The 16,650-nt window shown below is 43.4% G+C and overlaps 1 protein-coding gene across 5 annotated transcripts in view; it reads right to left on the reverse strand.

Annotated features, from left to right (window-relative positions):
* The window catches only part of ST6GALNAC3 (ST6 N-acetylgalactosaminide alpha-2,6-sialyltransferase 3), a 506,749-nt gene that overhangs the window by 326,332 nt on the left and 163,767 nt on the right, over positions 1-16,650 (reverse strand). Inside the window, exon 1 of one of the 5 annotated variants that reach the window (XM_079776115.1) lies at positions 15,701-15,791. The exons of the other annotated variants lie outside the window; for them this stretch is intronic. The gene's annotated coding sequence lies outside the window, so the exon portion shown is untranslated. Of the gene's footprint in view, positions 1-15,700; positions 15,792-16,650 lie in introns of those variants that run through there. 5 annotated transcript variants of the gene reach the window in all.

The following is a 16,650-nucleotide window of genomic DNA, read 5'->3' on the forward strand; positions in this document are numbered from 1 at the left end:
AATGTTGAATTTCGTGCCAAAAAAAAGAGCATTTGCGGGAAGTTTTAATTCATTACTTTATTTTGAAGAAAAGTGCTGCTGAATACTTTGGGAAGCTTATGGTGAACATGCTCCATCTCAAGATACTTGTGAACACTGGTTTAAACGCTTTAAAAGTGATGATTTTGATGTGAAAGACAAAGAAAGTCCAGGTCAATCGAAAAAATTTGAAGACCAGTAATTACAAGCATTATTGGATGAAGATGCGTGTCAAACTCAAAAACAACTTGCAGAAAGATTAAACGTTGCTCAGCAAACAACTTCTGATCACTTACAAGCAATGGAAAAGATTTTAAAGGAAGGAAAATGGGTGCCACATCAACTGAACGAAAGACAAACGGAAAACCGAAAAGTCAAGTAAAATGTCACTTCACTGGCACAAAAGAAAGTCTTTTTTGCATTGAATTGTAACTGGCAATGAAAAGTGGATTTATTTTGAGAATCTCAAATGCACAAAATCATGGGTTGATCCAGGTCAACCATCAAGATCAACTGCAAAGCCAAATCTCTTCGGAAAGAAGACAATGTTCTGCGTTTGGTGGGATCAGGAAGGTGTGGTGTATTATGAGCTTCTAAAACCAGATGGAACCATTAATACTGATCACTACCAACAACAAATAATCAATTTGAACCACGCTTTGATTGTGAAATGACAAGAATGTGCCAGAAGACACAGCAAAGTAATTTTGCTTCGTGATAATGCACCATCACACACTTCAAAACCAGTTAAAGGCACGTTAAATAAGATCTTGCCTGGGAAGTATTAACCCACCCACTGTATTCACCAGACCTTGCTCCTTCAGATTACCACTTGTTCTGATCGATGGCACCCGCACTTTCTGAGCAGCACTTCAAAACATACGAAGAAGTGGAAAATTGGGTCTCTGAATGGTTTGCCTCAAAACAAGAAAAGTTCTATTGGGACGGTATCCACAAATTACCTAAAGATGGGGGAAATGTGTAGCTAGCGATGGACATTACTTTGAATAAAGCACTTTTGATGTTTCTCTTGAAATTATCGTGTTTCTTTGATTATAAAATCCGCCATTATTAACCAGTACACCTAGTAAATCGGTATTACTGATCCTATTTTACAGAAAACAGGCTCAAGTAGCATAAAGTGAATTGCCCAAATTTGCACAACTGGCAATTAACTGAGCTTGGACTTGGACAGAGATTAATTTGAGTCCCAATTTTTATACCACAATATGCACATGCTATTAGTAATGGTGACAACAGCTACACTTATTTCATTTCCAATCCCATGCCCATCATTGCACTTAATTATTACAAGAATCCTTTGTGACAGTACAAAGGATGAGCTGCTGCCGGGACCGTGGTGAATCCGATTCAATCTTCTCTCTCTGGGGGCAGCAATAAGGGGCTTGCCAGCAGAAGGCCATGGTCCGCGCCCCTGGCTGAAACAGTTACGAAGTTAGCTCCCAGAATGGCATGCTAGGTATTCATTTACCAAAAATGATCAATACCGAACACACTGTACAAGAAATATAACCTAGAAGTACTTCTTGACTTAGTTAGCAATATATTTTAAGAACATATCCCCAATTTACTCACACCAAAGTAGACATATACATCTGATAGAATAAAACAAATATAAATAGGAGTTCTGAAATTTTTTTCCAACTTTCTACTTTGGCATCACTGACTCAGAACATAACGGAGGAAGGGAGAGCTAGAAGCAGGTAAGACAGAGAAATGGAGGAGAGAGGAGCATTGGAAGGGGAAGAATGGAAAAAGAGAACGACAGATGGAAACAGGAGCCACGTGCACGGAGAGGCAAGAAAGAGAGGAAGGGAGACGGGAAAAAATGTTTAGTGAGCACCCACTCTGTCTTTACGGCAGGAAAACATTTCGAACTCTCCCACTTGAAGAACCCATATCTGTACTGTGTTTCTAAAATTGCATCTGTGAAGAGGACCTCTGTTAAGTTTTGGCGACTTTCTTCCTAATCCTTCATATTTCACTTGTGGGGTCTCCCGGCGTCAGCGTGCCTGGCTGGTGCAGAAGTTACACTTGTGCTCTGGCTCTAAACAGCAGGGAGCCCGCCAGATGCAATGGCCTCTGTGGACTCCACTTCTGCCTCGGAAAGCCACTGGCAGACACTACTCCAAGCACCGCCGCTGGCCCAGCACTCTGAAGCGCTGCACTCACTGCTTGCCGCCGACAAGCCACCAAGAACGCCAGGCATCTCTTTCCCACAAAAGGCGCCTCTTTCCAGTTTCTTTTGTAGCAACACCCCGAAGCTCCAGAGACCTGTGGGGTAGTGCATGCAGGTTGATTGATAACAACCATGTCTTCCAGCAGAAGATCCCACCCCTGAGGATCACAGAGGGCAGATGACTTGCGGTAATTTTCTCACCAAAGCACGCTGGGCCCGGGCATCCAGGCCACAGTCAGCAGAGAATCTTTTCTAGTCGAATCCACCGAGGAGACTTTGCACAGCCATCAGCTTTTACTTGGGTTGTTATCGGAGTTCTCCATCACTGGCTGTTTAAGAAAATATTAAGAAGCTCCACACCACACACACTTCTGCTTTACCATTGTGGTTCCCCAGCCGATGGCTAAGTGCATCGAAATGCAGTCTAAGGGAAGCATGCTGGTGCTGGCTGCTGGCTGCTGGCTGCTTCCTCTGGTGTGCGAAGACTCCTCCCCCGGGAGCAGCTGCCCTCTCAGCCAGCCACAGTGACAAGAGGATTAGGATAGAGAGCTAGCAGACCTCTGCTGACTTTGGGTGGATGGAGTGTCACATAAATAGGGCTATAGGATGGATTATCTATTCTGGTCATTGTAGTCAGTGCTTTAAAAATTCTGAACAGCCTGGCCAGTGTGGCTAAGTGGTTGAGCATCGGCCTATGAACAGATGCAATTTTAGTTCAATTCCCAGTCAGGGCACATGCCCGGTTTGCAGGCTTGATCCCCAGTAGGGGACGTGCAAGAGGTAGCTGATCAATTATTTTTTATCATCATTATTGTTTCTATCTCTCTTTACTTCTCCCTTCTTCTCTGAAATCAATAAAAAAAACGTATTTAAAAATTATGAACCTTCTTTTTGCCCCCAAGGAAAACACAGTGTGATGAGTACAACCATGTTGGAGTGAAAACCCACCTAATTTTAAATCCTGGCTTTGCCATAAACACATTAGCTGTGTGACTTTGAGCAAATTACTTTGCTTCTTTAAACTTTGGTTTACTTGTCATAAAATATGATATCTTTCTTGAAATGTGAGGTTTGATAAGTTCATATAGTGTAGCAGGAAAATTTACTAAAACTACCATTCAATTGCATTGTTCTCCCTTTATCTTTTCCTATCTTCTTCTTTCAAGAAGCTAGGCAAACTGTCAGTCTTTGCTTCAAGCATTTGGGCCGGTCAAAAAGTAGAGGTGACAAATATTAAAGGCTCTTCTTTTGTTATCTTCCTCTGACTGGCTTATTTCGCTTAGCATAATGATCTCCAGGTCCATCTGGGGGGTGGGGGCAGGCTGAGAGAGGACAATGGGGGGAAAAGGGGACATATGTAATGCTTTCAACAATAACAAATTTTAAAATAAGGTTCTTCTTGTCCCGTATAAGCACAAAATTCTGTTGAAAAAAGAATGTCCAGAAATAATTGGAGAAAATGTGATCTTGAAAGATACCATTTATAATAGCTACTAAAGACACAAAGAACTAAATAAGATATGAATAAAGACATAAAAAGACTCACTGTTATAAAATTATAAAGATGTCAATTCTTCCCTAAATGTATAATTTTAATGTAACTCAATAAAAATATTGGAAATTTCCAAGCCAGTTATAAAATGTATGTAGAACAACAAGAACTAGAAATGGCCAAAACATTCCTAAAGAACAAGATAAAAGGTGTGGGAGAAGGGAAGAGACTTGCTTAATTAGACTTAAAGCTTATGCTAAAGGTATATAAGTCAATGACAGTGTGGTACTGACACAAAGACAGACAAACAGACCAATGGGCACACAACAAAGAGCCCAGAAATGAATATATGCATATTTTAAAACTTCACAGATAAGAGATGTCACTGCAGATCATTGGAAAAAGATAAATTATTCTGAAACAATTAATAGCCATATTCAGAAAATAAATGAAATAGGAACCCTCCTTCATGCAAGGTCAATTAAACACGTGTGTGTGTGTATGTGTGTGTGTGTGTGGTGTGTGTGTGTGTGTGTGTGTGTGTGTGTAAAATGAAGGTGAAGTAGGAAATAATTTTTATAATAAGACACCAAACTATAAACCATAAGAAATAGTTTGATAGATTCAACCATCTTAAATTTTTAAAATTTATTAAAAGGCATTATTTTTAAAAGTAAAAATATAAATTGCAAATTGGGAGAAGATATTGCAACATAAATAACTGATACTGGATTATCAAGCAGAATATATAGGGACTGCAAATCAATTTAGAAGAGAAAAACAACCCAAAAGCAAAATGGGCAAAGATATGAATAGATACTAACAAAAGATGAAATAAAATATCAATAAACAAAAATCTCCTCAACCTAATAAATTTGTCAAAAAAGCAAACTACAATTTACAAGATCCAATTTTCATGGGCCAATTTGTCAACTATATAAAAGTCCGACAAAATCAAGTACTTAGAAAAGATGTAGAATGATAGGATTTCTTCTATTCTACTCACATTGTAAACAATTTTATTCTCTTTTAGAAAATAATTTTGCATTCTCTAGTAACATTAAATATGTGCATGATCACCTTCAGCAATGTCAACCTTAAATCTATATGTACTTTTATGAATCTCTGCCACACTGGCCAGAATGCATGAGAGATTTTCATCAGCATTATTCATGATAGCCTCCAACTGAAGCCGGTATGGAGGTCCATCAACAGGAGACAGATGAATAAACTGTGGTTTAATTATGTAATGGGATGCTATAGCACAGTGAAAATGAATAAATAGATTCATTCATCAACACAGACAAATCTCATAAACCATGTGGTATGAAAAAAAGCAAGCTGCAGAACAATACACATAGATGATTATTATTAATATAAAATTCAAAATCACACAACACTAAACAATATATTGTTTAGGAATCTATAAGTGAAATTATATAGAAAAACAAGATATTAATAAACACGAAGAAACCTTCCTTCTGGCAGTAAATGTGCAAGGCTCAGCTAGGGAGGCCTAGAACTGGTTTATGGATTTGCATTATATTATTCTTCATCTACCTTACATGCTACATTTATTCTTTTACATGTATAAAATATCTACACTAATAAAAGAGAAACATGCAAATTGACCATACCTCTGCTATGCCCACAAGCCACTCCCACCAGCCAATCAGGAGTGAGTATACAAATTAACCCAACCAAGATGGTGGCGGCCACAGAGCTGGAGCGAGCAGGAGGCTTGGGTTGCCCCAGCAATGGAGGAAGCCAAGCTTCCCGCCCACCCTGGCCGGCCCTGGCCTCCACTCAAGGCTACAAAGTTTCAATTATAGAAGATAAATAAATCCCAGATACTTGCTTCCAGCTGACCCTGGCCTCTGTTCAAGGAGGCGCTGAAAAAAAAAAAAAAAAAAAGAAAGAAAGAAAGGAGGGGCTAAGAGCTTGGGTTGCCGGGAGGTGATCAGGCCAGGATGGGATGGCAGTTGGGGGTGAGCAGGCTGGTGAGGGGCGGGGTTGTTGGGGGTAAACAGACCAGCAGGGGAGCCAGTTGGGGGTGAGCAGGCTGTCAGTGGGGGTCAGTTGGAGGTGATCAGGACAGCGGGGGGGGGGGGCAGTTTGGAGTGAGCAGGCCAGCAGGGGGGCAGTTGGGGGCAAGCAAGCCAGTGGGAAGGGAAGATGGGGGCGAGCAAGTCAGCAGCAGGGGGCAGTTGGGGGTGAGCAGGCTAGCACTGGGGGCAGTTGGGGGTGATCAGCCTGGTGGGGGAGCATTTGGGGGCAAGCAGGCCAGCGGCGGGGGGCAGTTGGGGGTGAGCAGGCCAGGAGGCAGAGTGGTTAGGGGCAATCAGGCAGGCAGGTAGGCAGGTGAGAGGCTGGAGCCAGCAGTCCCGGATTGTGAGAGGGATGTCTGACTGCCAGTTTAGGCCCAATCCCTGTAAACCGGCAGTAGGACATCCTTCAAGGGGTCCCAGATTGGAGAGGGTGCAGGCCGGGCTGAGAAACACCGCCCCCACCCCCACCCCCGTGCACAAATTTCATGCACCGGGCCACTAGTCCTAATTAATAAAAGCCCAGCGACCAAATGATGGAACGACCAGAACGACGGGTCGACCAGTCACTATGATGCACAATGACCACCAGGGGGCAGACACTCAATGCAGGAGCTGCCCCCTGGTGGTCAGTGTGCTCCCACTGCAAACCCCGGGCTGACGGCAGGAAGCTGGGCTGGGCAGGAACCCGGGCTGCAATCATCACCTCCTCACCCCAGGCTCCTCCTCCTCACTCGCTGCTGCCTCCTCCAGATGCCCATAGGCCTCTGGATGCTCGCAGAGCTGACCCTGGAGGCTGGGAGGTAAGTTCATGGCTGCCAAGGGACCGAAGTCTACTCTGCAGCCTCTCAGTACTATTGTCCCTGGGCCTGGCCCCAACCAGGTCCCCTGGAGAGGCGAGTGCTCTGGCTCCACAGAAGATGCTGGACCAGGGAGCAGCCACTCAGAGGGCGGGTCCACAGCCGCTCGGCTGACCAGGATGAATGGTGTCCCACAGCGGGCGGATCCCCACAGGCCACACCCCCGCCAGTGTACAAATCTTGTGCACTAGGCCTCTAGTTTCAAAATAATTTTCATCAGTTTGTGGGATCTAATGAAGGCTAATAAGGTGTTAAGAGAGGTTTGATGGAAGTTATTATGAGAGAAAGATTCTTCAGATCCTGAGAAGCTACCCAAAGCCAACTTTCTCTCCCCTTCAGGAGGATGTGGTATGTAAACATAAAGTCTGGATCATATCATTTCACAGTCAACATAATAGAGAAGAATGAAACTGGTACTGATGGCACCGTTAAACTGTTGCATCAAACCGATCCTGGAGCTTGCCCTACCTGTGCACCATTCAGATGGACTCCAGTAAGTCCTCTTCTTGAAAGTACACAAATATTGGAGGGGATCTTTTCTTCAATACTAAGAAAACCCTCAATGAAGAATAAAATAACGCCTGAGAATCTAATGTTACATATCATCAAGAAGAAGGCAATAAAAGAATTTTGGGGGTAGAGAGGGAGCGGAGATGGGGTCAGGAGAAAAAAATCACCCCTATCACCAGCAGTGTGACTCAAGTATTGCCCAGGAAAGACCCCAGGATGGTTTCCAGGCTCTGAGACAGGAGGCAACGGTCAAGTGTAGGCAGATGAGCAATGACCAGAACGTTGGCACAACGCTTACAGGCAGGGACAGAGCCCCCAGAAAGGCCAAGGTTACACTTGCTACCATCTGGGAGGAATAGGTGCTTTAATAAAAAATGTGCTGTTTCTTGTTTATCTGAGTTTATAGACCAAGATTCGGATATGCTACATCGACAAAGCCCCAGTATAGAATTTCCCAAATTAAGCTTTAGAAAACACTATAGTTTTTTTGTGACCAAAGGTTTCATGTTGATAGAGGTTTAGGAAACGTTGTATGTTACAACCTGTTCTTGCTGATTCACAATGCACCTTAGAATATGAAAGTCCTGTGGTGATACGTTCCCTAAATGCATTTGAGCAATGAACTTTCTAGAGGAACACCTATCCCAAGCCCAGGAAACTGGAATTGCATGAAACACATCTTGGGAAGCATTGTCCCCATAGAGTGCAGGAGGTCAGCCTCTCTTGTCTTCAGGGATGCCACACCATTACCCCCTCACTAAGGACACCGACCGCGGCTCTAGGCTGCATTTGTCACGATATCAGGGAGCAACATTTTTCTATTCCTAGTGAAGCAATGGCCTTCCACCAGAAGCACAAGGTGAACATAGTGCTTCTGCTGCCTCAGTAACAAACTGTTGGTGACAATCTCTACCTGAATCTGTCAAATCACACGTAACCAGTATGAGAGCACCCTGGGAAAGCATCCCCATTTAAACCCCACCCCCTTAAAATGCCTATGTCTGCATTTACTGTTTCCTTCAGAGAGGAGCAATCAAACAGAGAGGACTGGGGCTAGCATTTTTTAAATAATATCAGAATAATATTAGAATTTAATAATATCTGACTACAGAACTTCTGACACTCTTTTATTGATTGAAGAAGTTTGGGCTGCAGAAATAGCTTTAACGCATGTCCACTCAAATTGCTTACTTGTAGATTCCTGATGTAGAATGATAAATGATGGGAGAAGAGGCTGATCAGAGCTAAGGTTGAGCAAAGTGAAATGCCTGAGTCCCTGGAGGTCGGGCGAGGCTGGGGACAAGCTCAGGAAAGACTGCCCAATGCACGCTCCAGGCCACTGTGAAAATGTTAGCTATTTCTGACTTTGGATGTTGTCACTATGGCTGGTCTTTTTCTTCTTTTTTGTTTTATCTATGCTCCAAAGTTTCTGTGATAAGTGGGACCCTCACCTCTGAGCCATATAACATGTTCCCAATGAATGACGTAGTGAGGTGCCAAGGGCTTTGGAAATGACCAGGTATATTTAACAATAACCCTCCATAATATATAAAGCACGAGAGTGGCACAAGGACTATGTGGGTGAGAGGTAAATTTCCAGGAGCTTCATTTCACATACGAATATTGGTAGATCTTGAGTGGATGTTTAGGTTGTTTCAAATTGTTCCCTAATGTAAATAAGGCTGTGATGTAAGCCTTTGCTCCAATTGTAGTTTTTTCTTTTTTAGGATAAGGTCCCAAAAGTAAGATGAATTGATTGATGAATATTAATATCTGAAAGTTCTCAATGCATATTGCATATTGTTTTCCAGACTGGTACACCAGGAAGTATGTATACCACAGATATACAAACGGATCTACCATAATTTCCTAGCTTTAAGTATTAAAAATTTTATTTAACCTTTATCAATTTAACAAGCAGAAAACATCATCTCATTTTAGTTTAGTGTTCATTCTCTTTGATTACTAGGAAGGTCATAACCTTTCCTGTAAGTTTATGTTCCATTTTGTTGTTTGTTTGTTAATCCTCACCCAAGGATATTTTTCCATTCATTTTTAGGGAGAGTGGAAGAGAGAGGGAAAGACAGAGAGAAACATTGATGTGAAAGAAACACATTGATTGATTGCCTCCTGCAGGAGCCCTGACCAGGGCCCAGGCAAGGATGGAACCTGCAACCAAGGTACGTGCCCTTTACCAGAATCGAACCCAGAACCTTTTGGTCCTCGGGCTGATGCTCTAGCCACTGAAGAAAACTGGCTAGGGCAGTTTATGTGCCATTTGGTATTTTTTTGTGAATCGTGAGTTCTTTCTCTCAATCCCATTATCTTTTGATTTGAGAATTGTTTTGCTTCAAGATATATCTATATAAAGTTTTTTCATTAAGGTTACTAACCTTTTGTCAAATATGTATTGTAAATAGCTTTCTGGTCGTGTTTTAATTTTTTATGCATAAATGTTGTTGTTTTCCTATTTTACTTTGCTTTTAAAACTTCAAAATTCCTTATTCAGAGATCAAATACATATTCATTTAATGTCCTTAGAGAACCTCTAATCTGTGGAGATTTTTATTTCTGTCTATAATATGAGATGAAAATACCACCTACTGTTTCCCCAGATACCTCATTTTCTCAACGTTCTTTCCTATAAATACCATCTTTATCAAATATATTAAATCATTCTCTATACCAGGATGTATTTGTTTTATAATAGAAAAAGATGCTATAATTTTTTAAGTTTATGAATGCAATGAACATCTTGTCAGGGCAAGAACTGCAGGTGAACCCTTTGAACATTTTTTTAAATGGCCTTTCCTTTCCCACACCTACCTTTTCTATCTGTTATATAAATAAACACTGACCCATCCATCAAATTGCCCAAAGTACAGCTTTCTGTTTCTATTTTATAGGGGCTCGCTCTGTCATTTTTCCCCTCACTGCAGCACCCAACAAACTACTGAAGATGCAGCTACCCCTATTCCCTCAACACACACATCAATCGGGTCAGTCAGTCCCAAAGACATTCTGTGGGGGTGGCTGAGAGAGGGAAGGGCTTGCAAATTTAAGATGATACTCTATGATGGAGATGGAAGGAACAGTAGAGTGAATACATCATTCTGCCTCAGTGAGGGGTGGGGGGGAAATAGCATTCTACTCTGCTGGTGCTCACGCAGAGTAACATTAAGGTGGAAAAGCTATTCATAGTTCAAGTACTGAGGAAGCCTGAGGTTCTGACCCTTATTTTGCCCTTAATGACCTTGGACAAAGTCAACGATCTTCCTAGGACCTTGATCTCTCCTCTGTAAAATAAAGGACTTGACTATTAGAGGATGCAGTTTGGAAGTTCACAGGCCAATTGTGCAAATATATTTCATTTGGATCGCATGGTGTTTAATTTTTTTAATGTGATAGGGCACAGCATCCTGTTTCTCAAAGCCCCTGTTGTCATACAACTAGTTTCATGCATTGATGTTCCCTACCTGGCCTCAAAAGAGGTCTAAATGATCCCTAAAGTCCAATCCTACTTTATAAATGTACCCAATCCATTGGAAATCCATATTAACCTTCAGAATACACTGGAATCTGACCACTTCTCGCCACCTCCCCAGCCACCACCCTGCTCCAAGCCACAGGCATCTCTCTCCAACGTTATCACAATGGCTTTCCAATGGGTCTCCGTGTTTCCATCTTAGCTCTTTCTGGGTATTTTTCCCAGAGAAGCAGCCTGAGTGGTGCTGTTAAAGCATAAATAAAGTTATTACTCAATTGTCCCCTAATCAGGGACACCCACTCTGACCACCCTGTTTTAAATAGGAGTCCCTATTTGCTTGTCCAGCTCTGTGTTCCACACAGAATTGTGCCATTCTCACATACCATACAATAAACTTCTGTGGTGTGGGTTTTGTTTTCCTTTTGTCTGTTTTGTCACACTAGAGCCATGGTCAGCAAACTGCGGCTCACGAGCCACATGTGGCTCTTTGGCCCTTTGAGTGTGGCTCTTCCACAAAATACCACAGCCTGGGCGAGTCTATTTTGAAGAAGAGGCATTAGAAGAAGTTTAAGTTTAAAAAATTTGGCTCTCAAAAGAAATTTCAATCGTTGTACTGTTGATATTTGGCTCTGTTGACTAATGAGTTTGCCGACCACTGACCTAGAGCATAAAATCACCGAGGATATGCCTTTTGGTGTGTTTTGATAGAGCCAGATTCAGAGGGGGACACTGAATAAATAATTGTGAGATTATAAATTTATAAATACATTCTCTCTCTCCTAGAATAAGTTCTTCTGGTTCCAAGAAGTAACATCAGTTAAGTGTCATTTCAAAGTGGATATAGCATCCTCTCTGCTAACCTTCCCCAGTACGCAAACCACTTTCCACCTACTCCACAGCTGGGGAAATTCTCAGCAAGGAAGTGGGCTGGCAAATCAACATGGCTGTGAGATTTTCATGTTATAAGCAGATCAGTCCTTTATTGAAGACAGCCACAAAGACATGAGCTCAAACAGGAGAGAGACTTCTTTTCCACAGCCACCAAGTAAGGAATCGATATGTGAATCAATTCATAAAACAAACAAGGCAGCCGGTCCCACACAGCAGGCTCAGAGAGGCTCATATGCAATGGGTCAAAGTTACACGATCCCATCCATGTTCTTTGAGCCCATCATCCCTCGGGGGCCGTCTCCAGGTCTGTTTGCTGAATTCAAACATGCTGACAAGATCTTTTGTTTCTCAAGAGTGATGCATTCTCTTTCAAAGACTGGAAAGGTCAAACCTGCTCTTCCCCCTCCCCCTCACAAAAAAATTTAAAAACCTGAGCTGCTTGCAACCGCTTTCTGATAAGTCTCTCTCAAGTGTGAACCAAAGGATGACATGCTGCCTGGCAAAGGCGACCAGTTTCACAGAGATGGACAAACTCCTCCTGCACCCAGTTATCCTGATGCTTCCCTTCCCCTCCCCACACATCATTAACTGAGGGTGTGGCCCAAGCCTGGCCACAGACTTTTCCATGGCACAGACCCGCACAATCTAGAAAGAGAGAGAGAGATGGAAGGAACCACTCTAAGGCTGACAACTTTTTACTGACTAGCAAATATACTCTTTCTAAAAACACCTCCTCCTCAAGATATTTTGACATACTCGTGGAAAACAGTAGGTATATAATCTCAACATGTGTTTAATGATTTTAACTTATGAAACACTTGGGGTTTTTCTCACAGTCTGAGCTGTAGGTCACGGAAATTCCCTCAGGAACCAGCATTTGGGGAGCACTGATGTCAGCCCCCTGAATCCCTTCTCCAGAACGATTTTCACATGGAAGCACAGCTATGGCTTTAACTTGATGCTTCAGATGAGGGCAAGAGAGAGGAACTCGGCCTCACTGCGTTCAGCACACAAATTCTAGAGTAGTTAGAGTCTGGCAGAGAAGGCGGCCCTTAAGAAGCTCCTGGATTTTGAAGAATGTATTCACAAATGGATGTGACACGGGCCAGGGCCGTTACAGGACTAAGCAACAAGCTTTCCTTTTGCCTACTCTTTTCAGAATCCTCCAACAGCTTTCGCTGATCAGCAAGTGGAACTTGGCAACTGACCAAATATGCATGGCCTTACACTAAGAGAGAGATGGTAGGATAGTCAATCCTATTATAACTGGGTCTCTACCAAATAAAAATTTAAGGCAGACAACGCGAACCAGTGGTGCACAGGCTAGATGTGGCAGTCAAATATTTGGGGGGGAAACTGGAGGGGGGACTTAAGATTATATATAATATTATACACTAATATATATAATACTACACACACACACACACACACACACACGCACACACACACACACACGCACACACTAGTTGCCTATGTTTAAAGATTGTGATGTTTACTCAAGTGTCTGGATTTCTCATTTCTCTTGAAAAATCTAAAATGCTGGCAACCATGAGCCCTGATTCCAGGGTGTCCACTGGTGGGTGGAGCTGGACAGATGGGCCATGCTCTCCTCCCTGGGCTGAGTCATTCCATTACCTGCCTGGAGGTCGCCAGCTTCTGTGTGGATGGATACCTAGCTTAGCGTATGGAAGGTTATTTATGCTCCACCTAATCCCTAGGCAAACTGAAAGAGGCCTGGAAGAGACAGACAACTTGGAGAGAGAGGAGAGACGAAACAATGCCAGGAACAGGGTCATGACCCACCCGTGTCTGCTGCACAATTCTGCACACTGAGCTGGGAATGGGCCACAAATCTGGTTTTGGCTCCTTCTCAGCTGACCGTAACTTAAGTCTGAGACCAAAACAAAGTCCATTTTCCTCCTTTTACTGAAAAATAATCTTTCTATCGTAACAACATTAAGTCCCAGGAAGAAATTAAACATGAGATAGCAGTGCAAGGCAACATGAAGTGCCAAAATGTGATACTGGAGACAACGTCATCTGGGTGGTGCCTGGAGGGAGAGGGATCAGTTGGGCCTTGGAAGACGAGTACATCACAGGTAGGCAGAGCCTGCCACAGGCTGAATGAAGGGAAACACAATCGCATCAAAACAACAGGAGAAAAGAGTGTCAAATTCATCCAGCCGTCAGGTACTGCCCTTCATTTCCAGCAGCTCTACTTTTCTTCCTGAAGTAGTTTCTTCATTTGGGCTGTTGTCAAACTATGGGAAACACTAAGCTAGTTAAAAATGAGATGCCTCTTAGAGCTTAGTGCATAAGTATCTCAGCTTTGAAATGTTGGGACCTAATTTCTTTCTCTCTCTCTTCACATCAGATCACTTCTGCATGGCTTTACTGACTTTTGGGGGTCGGGGGTCGGGGGTCAGGGGGAGTTGTTGAAGGGAAGGCTCACCGACACCAAGCCAGGCCCAGGAAGGAAAGAGTCCTGCTCAGAGTGGCAGCTGCTGTCCCCCTGGCTCTGGCACTTTCACTTCCTCTCTCTCTTAAACCTGCATCAAGCATCATCAAGACAAATTCTGGCAGCTACTCGACAGGCCCACCACCATCTCTGCATGTCGCTGATGGAGAGTTTTGTCTGGCCTGAGTGAAATTAATGGCAAATCCATTTGGCAAAGCAAAACAAATCTTGAATTAACAAACAGCAGCACCACCACTTCTCGGTTCATTAGTAGAGAATGATATATTTCGTGCATTTTCTTCAGTTCAATATCTTATCTGTATCAAAATGAGGAACAATGAGCTCATCGCATCAATAATGGAATTTCAAGCAGCCGTGGGAATAGGACTACAATTTTCTTCCCTGCATAAATGGAGATCTCTGAGTTCTTCAGGGAATAGACTCTTTCCAGATGAATCAATTAAAAAATTATAAAGCATTTCGGTCGCAGACGCAGATGGACATGAGAACATTGAGTACCTCCTCCCCTCCTCTCTATACTGCAGAAGGTAGGAAGTTGAAATCATTTTTCATGAGATATTGACTACATCCTCATATCAAAGCAGCCACAGTCATTGCAGTCTGCCAGTATTTCTGTAAGAAATCCTATCTGGGGAGGATTTATAGAATATTGGCTGCTTTGATTCACAGAGAACTTTTTTTTAAAGCTGGGATCTCAGTTCCCATGAATTCACTTCATTTGCATATCACACATAAAACAAAGCCATTCCTTGGGCCTCTGACCATTAACAAATTCACAGAAGTGATCATTAAGATAATAGTCCATTTTCTTCAGAAAATATTTATATTTTTCAAATCTGACAATTATGAAGATCAGATTCATATTCAGCCTCTATACTGACATGCTTTCCTTCAGAATATTTATCTTATTTTCAGTTGGGCCTTGAAGAAAAGGTGGTAAAAGTACAGTGAGGGGAATGCAGGTGCTCTTCTCTGGGACAGAGACGCAAAGTGGGAAACATGAAAAAATACTGTGAGGAATGCAGTTCTGCCTCGTCTGGCCTTGTACAGCCTCAGGACAGAGGTTGGGCAGGATGGGAATGGAGGAGGCAGAGCAGGCAACCTAGCAAGATCCTAAGTGAAGCACCCTAGTGACCAAGCCCAGAGAAGTTAGTACGGGATGGGAGGATGAAGCAGATAGTTCCATGGATCCATCAAGCAAGGGGTCATGAATAAGAGGTCAAGCTTTGAGGACCCATAATCAGGAGAAGATAACTGGAGACAAGGGGTCAGGAACCTGAGTCCAAGAGGTCACAATATAGAAAAGAGATCTTAACACAGGCACTGTCTGACACCATCCCGCCGCAGTCCTGGGCTGGAAGGAGAGATGGGATTCTCTAGAGAAACTTGGGTTTCACCCAAGGTTGGGGAGTGGGCCAGAGCAGAGAGGTTTGGCTGGATTTGCTGGCTCCCAGCTCAGGTCTCTCACCATGCACCATGGTGCCTCTCAACCAGACCTGAGCATGACCCTACATTGGATTCAACCCAAAGAAAATGCTTCCCTAGGCCATTTGTGCCTGGTCCTGCAGAGCAGCTGAGCCTGCAGTTGTGGGTGTCACATAAGTGAACTCAAGTCTGAAGAGCAGAAGGAGATGAGTGGTCAGACAATCCCCAACATGCCAAGGTTGTTCTGCCCCCAGAGGGACAGGAGGAGCACAGTTAGCGGCTGGTATACTCACGAGGTGGGTGGCAGCCAGATGTCAGATGGGTGGCCATGATCAAGACAGAGCAGGAAGATGAGAGCGGGAGATGGCATCTACTGAGCAGCTGTTAGCCTGGGCCCTGAAAGCAACCATGTCTCTTCCTCTCGGTTGCAGAGGGCCTCGCCTTCCCGGGTGGGAAGCCACATCTGCTGTCCCAGGAAAACAGGTCCATCTGGCCTGAGCAGGAATGCAGGGTCTGGTCCCAACAGAGCAGAGGCTTAGGCTCTTCCGCTGAGACAACTTCCTTCAAGACCCAACCTCTTTCTGGAGCAAGGGCAGAAATCCTGGCGGTGGGAACTTAAAAGGACCTACAGACCCACTTGCCCTTGAGTCATCCTAAAGCAATAATAAATAGAACGAGGGAGAGATGTGCTGGGAAATGGAGCCCAGGGCTCCCAGGAAAGGGAAGTGTTTGTCTAGGGCTCTGCCTCCACGCCTGCCTTGTCTGTCATTGTGTTCAGCGCAGCTGGAAGAGGGTTTGCCAGGGAGAAGGCGCCCAAAAAACATATGGTGAATGGATAAATGAATTCCACAACATCCAATTTTCTACTAGCTATTTGCAGTAAGTTAAGTGATCCCTGGAAGTAACAATTTCTTTTCTGAAAAATTGAGGGAATTTGACCATAACCCAGAAAAGTTTGAAGAACTCATTATACAGCCCATTTGCTTAGAACTTGAAGCTGTTTTTTCCAACTATGATCATCAGACCATCCACCTGTGAAACTGCAGATTCCTGGGCTCCAACCAGACTTACTGCACCAAAGCCCTTGGAGGCAGATGGCTGTGAGCACCAGATTCTGAAGCTTTCATAAGCACTGCAGGTGACTTAGCACACAAGAATTTGAGAAACACAGATACATTCATTGACCAATAGTTTATTCTAGGCCCTAAGCTTGAGACATCATGCACATTTTTGTTTAATCCAT

Source organism: Cnephaeus nilssonii (assembly GCF_951640355.1).
Source record: "Cnephaeus nilssonii genome assembly, chromosome: 7".
NCBI lineage: Eukaryota > Metazoa > Chordata > Mammalia > Chiroptera > Vespertilionidae > Cnephaeus > Cnephaeus nilssonii.